The 7,707-nt window shown below is 33.8% G+C and overlaps 1 long non-coding RNA gene across 2 annotated transcripts in view; it reads left to right on the top strand.

Moving 5' to 3' along the window:
* LOC106870201 (uncharacterized) overlaps nucleotides 1-2,730 on the top strand; it is a 26,924-nt gene extending 24,194 nt beyond the window's left edge. For both annotated transcript variants that reach the window (XR_001409497.2, XR_001409495.2), the window contains exon 5: nucleotides 558-2,730. This is a non-coding gene — a long non-coding RNA (uncharacterized LOC106870201). The remainder of the gene's footprint in view (nucleotides 1-557) is intronic.
* Nucleotides 2,731-7,707: the final 4,977 nt, after the last annotated feature.

Here is a 7,707-nt window from a genome sequence, read left to right as displayed (position 1 = left end):
TATATATATATATATATATATATATATATATTCTATAATTATTTACATTATTTACATTTGACGGATATCTGTCCTCATCTTGTTTGGGCATATGGCGTAGTGGTTAAGAGCGTGGGCTACTAACCCCAAGATTCCGAGTTCGATTCCAAGCAGTGACCTGAATAATAATAATAATAATAATAATAATAATAATAATAATAATAATAATAATAATAATAATAATAATATCGAAAAATACCTTAGGAATGAGAACCCAGGTTCGAAATTTCTCCAAGACACCTGATGAAGGCTGGAGGGTATATCAGCCGAAACGTTGTGTTAACAGCAAACAAGATGAAGACAAGTATCCGTCAAATGTAAATAATGTAAAAAATTCCTCATCTCTTTAATATAGAACTGTATTCGTATAATGTTTTCGATTTATGTGTGAGTGTGCATGCGTATAGGTATGTTATGTTTGATATACGTACAGACTTCTACACATACAAAGACATGTTTCTATATTCAAACTCACTAATATGTCTCTTATAATATATCCGTTTCTATTTTACTTGCAGCGGAGAATAATAAAATGCCATTCGATGGTTGGTGGCTACCACCAAACGTAACCACCAAAGTGAATGTAGAAACAATAGAATTCTCTTGTGCCATTGGAGGATTTTTATTGCTAAGCATTTTGGTACTTTTTTGTAAATGTTACATGTTCCATCGTCGCAAGAAACAATCATCTTCGCCACCACCTGAACCTAGTCACGATACCAACTCAGTTCCTATAGTAGTACCATCAATCAGTATTGCCATTATATCGAAACCGACTTTGGAGACAGTAGAAAATGGTGAAGAGTACTACTTGGCAGCAGCTTGAAAAAACAATGCTTTATTCAAAGAGGAAAACAGAACAAAAGACGAAGCAAATTCAAACGATAGCACTGCGGGTCCTTGTCAATCAGCAATGAACAGCTGCCGAATTTACTTTTGCTGGCCATGGTGCCACAATTCAAAATGAAATGAGAGAATACGAAATGACACTGCAAAAGCCAAATCTTTTAAACTTTATATATGTTATGAAAAGACTAACATTACGGGTTTACAATATTCTTAATTTTAGTTCTAACGTTAACCCATGTTCATAAAGACCTCATTGTGGAAGGCATTCACCTAGCGGTCAATACCAAAGAGAAGGCTGACTTCAACGGGTGATCGACTGTTGCATATCAAATATAACACTCAAAGCTAATCGAATATACCTCAAATACCAAAACTGCTCAAAATATTTGAGGTCCAGTACTTGGACAGCTCCGCGTTGTTTATTCCAGGCCTGCGGAGGAACCTGACTTTAGTATATTTGGGTATCTGGAAACACTCGTTGAATATACAATGTACCACTGCTTACAACGGTGAGTAGTACATGATTCATGTTAATTGTAAATACAGCTTTGTAAATTGCACTATTGTGAATTTTAATTAGCGAATCTACAAGGGTGTCAAGCAACTAAGTGAAACTGGTAAATTGTCGGTATTTTCTCACCGACATCATAGTATGTCAATGGTTTTCTGAAGATACCGCAATGTAAAATGGTTTAGTGCAGCAAGCACTACAGAACTGTAAAAGTCGATGAGTATCTAATTAACTTGTGCTGTATTCAAAGCCTCTCACGAGGGTTAAGGTTTCACTGGTTCCAACTCGAAATCAGTTAGATTTCATCAAGAACATTCATTTAACTTAATCGTTCATCTGACAAATGATGCGTTAAATCACCTGATTACTCTATATTGTAATATATTCAATTTACCAAATAAGCATTAAAATTCTTAATATTAAATAAATTCATGTCATATAATAAAAAACGGATTCTAACATTACAGGTGGAGCCTTCCTTTGGAAAAGTGTTAAATAGTTATACATTTAGATGCACGGTACGTGCTTCATTTCCTAAACCCACCCCACGAGAAAGAACCCTGTCTGTGATGTAACAATATAATTTTATACACGTTCCACACATTTTCTTTTATTTCTCAGGAGAAGGCCACTTCCAAAAATGTTACAATTCTCTTCTCTTGATTGTATGCAGAACTCATTAAATGACTTAATATAAATATTACGAATTTGATTGACCGTTTTGCTGACATCAACCCTGAATACTTTCTTTGCATTATAGTTTTATACATACATATATATATATATATATATATATATATATATTTACAAGAAAATTATATAACTCAGATACTGTCCAGTTTCTATATTGTCTTATTATTTTACTTGTCTGAGTATCGATGCTGATGTTTCACAAAATATTGAAGGTAGAATATCCAAATATTTTACCGATAATTACTAAGCGACATATCAAAAACATAAAAACCAAAAGGAACTTGTTATTTTCGAAACTTGTAATTTTGTTATATTATTTTAATGTTTACTGAGCGAGCTACGAATTATATGATAATAACATCGTGTACAGAGAAAACAAAACGTAATGGAAGTATATTTACGTATATCGACATCATAGATTCTGGTATGAGTAGCTTTGAGTTAATAGTGCAAAATACACACTTGCAAAGAAAAAAATTGTCTTGACTTTTTGGTTGAGTCAAAAATTTCTTTTAGCATAAAACTGGATTGGAAGGATGGTGCACAGTGAAATTATCCCTTCGTATTATATTTTGTTGTACTTACAATATTTTAACTTTGTGGTAAAATAAATGGTTTTAATACAAGGATATTAAAAATTTTTGTTGTTATTTTTCTTGAAGCTATTTGATGTGATAGACCCGGTACTTTGGTATTTATTTTATTAAACTCTATTTGTCTAAAACTTAAGACTACCTAAAGTTTTTGACTCGACAGAGTAAATAACACGCCATTTTATCTGTCAAATAACGTACCACTTGCCGAATATACATATAAAAAGAAACTCATAGTTGAAACTCTCAAGCATGTATGATTTGGTAGCATGAACCAGGCTTTCGCTAACTGTTTTAGTCACGAGCAAATATAGCCACTCTTACAACCATCACATTCTTGATTATCAAAACGTGGCAACTAGAAAGAGTGAGAGCTGCAACAGCACTTGAATAGTACTTATTTTGAGGTGCATTGCCTAGACCAGCGTAGAAATGAAATAAAGGACACAGCTCAAGGACAAAATGCTCGACCGGTTCAGTAATCAAACCCAAGACCGCATGATCGCTTGCGCTACACCATAATCATTCGGTTACGCGCCTTCACACGCATGCGCACGCACGCACGCACATACACACACTCATACACACATATTGTTAGGGATAAGACGACTAACAGATTTTTAGCATGTGAATATGACGTTCAACCAGTCGCGTCTTTGCAGTCGGTCTCCCTTCCATGTGTATGCTTTCGCTCGAGTTTCTTGTCTAGTGTCTAGTGAGTTATATTTTTATCGTCTGGTACTCAAGGCTCAAATTATGATTACAGTTATAGTTACAACAATGTCGACGAGGATCGGATGATAAAATAGCTATTCTTTTTTGAGCAGATGGAAGCGCTTCTCCAAGGTCAGCAAAAACAATTTGAAGTGACACAGTTTAAAATTATTGAATGACTAACTGAAAAGTTAACTATCAATTCAAACAGTGACAAAGTTCAGACAATTTCAAATTCCAGTTGCTGATATTACCTTTGATTCATGGTTTGCACATTTTTGAGATACTTTTAGCGTTGAGTTCGGGAATATTAACGATTACTATTAACTATGCTTTGAACTAATAAACACACTAATTACATCAGCTGTAAACTACCGAAGAATCTTCGAAGCATCCCTTTCAATGAGAGAGTTGAAACGCTTCAGAAGATTTTTGGTGCGAATTCATCTTTGTTTAAGATAAGACACTGCGGTTGTTTTAAATTTTAAAATTCCCAAGTCCGGGGAGGGTGATTTTGTCTGCTATGTAGGTATAATAGTTCACAAATGTGAACGTTTTAATTTAAATTCTTTAACAGTTTAAATATTTAATCTTCGTTGCTGGTCTACAATCACCATCGGATGCAGACATTAGTAAACTGTTATCACAATTAATACTACGACCAGAAATGACTGTACAGCAAACCAGTGAAGAGTACCAAAAGTCAATATACTTGAAGCACGGCACGAAATTGATTGAAACGAGTGACTAGTTATCAAGTTTAGAGTCAGTAAATCAAGTAAAAACTGATTCCAAGCTATTACCTATTGATAGAAAAGAAATCCCGGTCTTCTCCAGCTATGTTGGTTTGCAGTGAAAGACATTATGGAATTTTTTTCCCTCACAAGCAACACCATTGTCAATTATGCAATAAGTTCGGTCATAAGGAAAGTGTTGGCTTTCAGAGGAGGTAAGCAAAATGTCTCGTCCCAAGTTTTCGTCTGTTACAAATCAAGAAATCAAGAAATCAAGTTGATACGCTTTATACTAGTTTTAAAATGGATTTAACACCACAAGTAATTAATTGTTTCAATAAATGATCCTTCAGTTAAATTGCATTACATATCACATTGATTTCTCGCAAAACTTGGAGGCAACTTGGTTACCCACATTGTTGAGACAGAACATGTTGCTAAGAACGCATCAGGTTTAAAACTTATTGGTATGATCAGAGTGTAAAGTACACTTTGATTCAAATACTTTTAACAGGACTTGCTTTTTGAGAAATCGATATGATTTAGATTTACTTGGTTTAGATTGGAACACTACACTAGACTTAGGTAGTAAACCGTTGAACTCTATTTGCTTAAATTCAAACACTTCCAGTGGTTCTATGAACAGTTAATTCCAAGTTGCAACATCTCACTCTTTAACTTATTTACTGAAGGAAAACTATTCACCCGCTTTCAAAGGTTCATTGAGGCGTTGCAAGTTATACAGAGCAAGTTTCTCGCTAAAACTTGATTAAAGCCTGTATTTAGGCCTCACAAACCAGTCCCATTTGCAATCCAGTCTCAAGTCGACAAATTATTTAACTCTTATGTAAGTAAAACGAATTCTTTCTTCTTCGATGGAATCTAGTGGGTAATATTTTTTACCGCCTAGTACTCAAGGTCCAAATTACAATTACAGTATTAAACATTGCACACACCTAAGAATAAAATGTATTGTAAGATCACACATCATCGTTCTCAAGCTTTGTACCCGAGTAGAGTACAACCTACCCATGAGCTTCAAAATCGTTATTATACAATGGATTAGAGTAACAGATTTAGAGATAGAGATATCATAGTACTTATCTCTAAATATCTTCACTCCCACGCACCTACGCATTTTCCTCGGTATCTCCTCAGAGTTAGATGTGTTGATTAAAGTACAGCTATATGAATGAATAGTTTAATTAGCATCACACTGATGAAGCTGTTTCAAATGGTTGAGTGGAATGAAATACTTTCAATTAGGTTACCCAGTTCGTGCATTTGTTTTTCATTTTTGCACGGTAACTCTAATATCTGAACATCATTGAAGCATTGCTAAATATTTCGTCAAGTCATAGAACTTTTAGAAACGTTAGTTTATATTCGTAGGGAGGATCGGAGCTCAAAATACCAATATGAACATATACTTCTCATCAAACGGTACTCCCACTAGTTAGTGAGATGGATTACCATAACTGAAATGGACTGAGCCATATCTTTTCTAATGGTAATGTGCACAACCTAAAAACGGGACAGAAATTGTAGTTGATGGCGCTTTATAACTAACATGTTACGGCTGAATCAATCCATTATCCATTAAATTACTTCCTTCTTTCAATCGTAATAATAAATGTTTATTGTTGACAAAGCAGGACAGCCCTGTATCATTAGAGGAAGGGAAATTGTCAAGTTAATACTTTTTCTTATGAGCATTAGTATCTTCATTTTCCTTCGGACATTGGACCTGCATCACAATTTCGTCTACCTCAGATATTATCTATTTCTCTACGGTATATATTACTTTAGAGACAGTAATAATTTTATGAAATGGATGGAGTCGATTTAGTGGATTTCCAGTACATTTGTGGTATTTATTTTATCGACCCAATAAATAATCTATCTGACACACTTACTTGACTTTTTATAATTTGATCAATGTTGACAGGATTAGGCTTGAATTCAACACAGATTATAAACAAAACTTTTAAAGTGATATTAATCTTACCACACAGCCACTGCCGTATGGTTTAAAACTGAATCTCAGCTTAACGGAATCAACTGTTCATATAAAAACAGAATAATATGAATTGCAGACCTCTCAATTCAACGAATTGCGATTCTCTGCCTTTTTTCAGACAAAAAGAATGTGCTTAAATCTGCTTAAGCTAAATATCAAATAAATGAAAAATAAATCTAATTTCTTAACTAGACATTAATTGTCGAAAGTGACACGTATAGCCAACTATATTGACCTCTATTTTATTACTGGCATTTATTTTACGAATTTTGGAGGGTTGAAAGGCACCGTAAATATAAAAAGATTTCTTCATATAAGAAATTCATTGCATTCCTGTATTGTTTCTGAAATTGCCTTTCTCTTAATAACAATAATATCAGTATTTATAAGTGGAGCAGAACCAGAGATTCGGCACTCTAATATTGTGTACCGATGTAAGGCGACGAGGTGGCAGACACGGTACCGTTCAGGATAAAATGCTGAACAGAATTTCTCCGATTTTACGTTCTGAGTTCAAATTCCGTCGAGATCGACTTTGCCTTTCATCGATGAAATAAGTACCACTGGAGTTGATGTGATCGACTTACTTCCGAAATTTCTGGCCGTGTGCCAAACTTTGAAAATAATATTGTTTACTAATATGCCACTTTGTGTATTGAATATCAACAATGTCTCTTCATTGCAGATGTTTCTTTATTACTGTTAGAATAATTTGCTCCTACCTCAGGATATTAATATAATATTTCGTGGATTACTGAACTATGAAAGGAGAAATCAAAATAATCGGAATATGAACTTTGAGCGAAGAGCATTCAGACTAAATCAAAGAGTCAGCAGCATCTCTATCGTCATTAATTTGCAAATAAGAGTGTCTTACATCGGCACACGGGTATTGTCGGTTTAATAAGCAAAAGAACCTGGTTTCATACTCATATTAATGAACCTGCTTATATGAAAGCAATGTCAGGGAAAATAATAACATAATAACGAAAAGCGGAAGAAGCTTAAGTTTCAGTATAGTTATTTAAAAGATTTTAAGGTTTGCGACTTGAAAGTGTATCAGAGAAAACGATGAACTCTGCTTGAAACCTATGTTTATTTTATTTCAAAGCACAACATATATACTTTTTCAGTATTTCAATAAACAGATAAATAAAATAAAGTAACATTCCAAACTAATTTTTACTGAAATAAATCATCCCTGGCCTACCAATTCTAACAATAAACATAAACAATTTGAAAACGGAATTATGGGTAGAAAAACTAAATGTCATCTAATGTTACTGAAACAGCAACACACGAGAAAAATTTGAATATAAAAGGTTAAAATAAAGCTGAAATTGTTAACGAGAATATAATCTGTTTGTAAAATCACAAAACCTAACCGAACGTAGAAAAACAATCATTTCTTCTCAACCCACTTCCTATGATCGTATTCATTTGTGACACCATTAATGCTGTTTGTTCATAGAAGCTTGTCCTTAACGTATCTCTGCGTGTCGTGCATTCTTATTTGATAGTTGAAGCAAATAACAGGTAAAATGTATGAAATTG

The sequence above is a fragment of the Octopus bimaculoides genome, chromosome 4 (genome assembly GCF_001194135.2).
Source record: "Octopus bimaculoides isolate UCB-OBI-ISO-001 chromosome 4, ASM119413v2, whole genome shotgun sequence".
Taxonomy (NCBI): Eukaryota; Metazoa; Mollusca; class Cephalopoda; order Octopoda; family Octopodidae; genus Octopus; species Octopus bimaculoides.
Note: the sequence above shows the minus strand (reverse complement) of the source record. Positions and strands in the feature narration are given on the sequence as shown.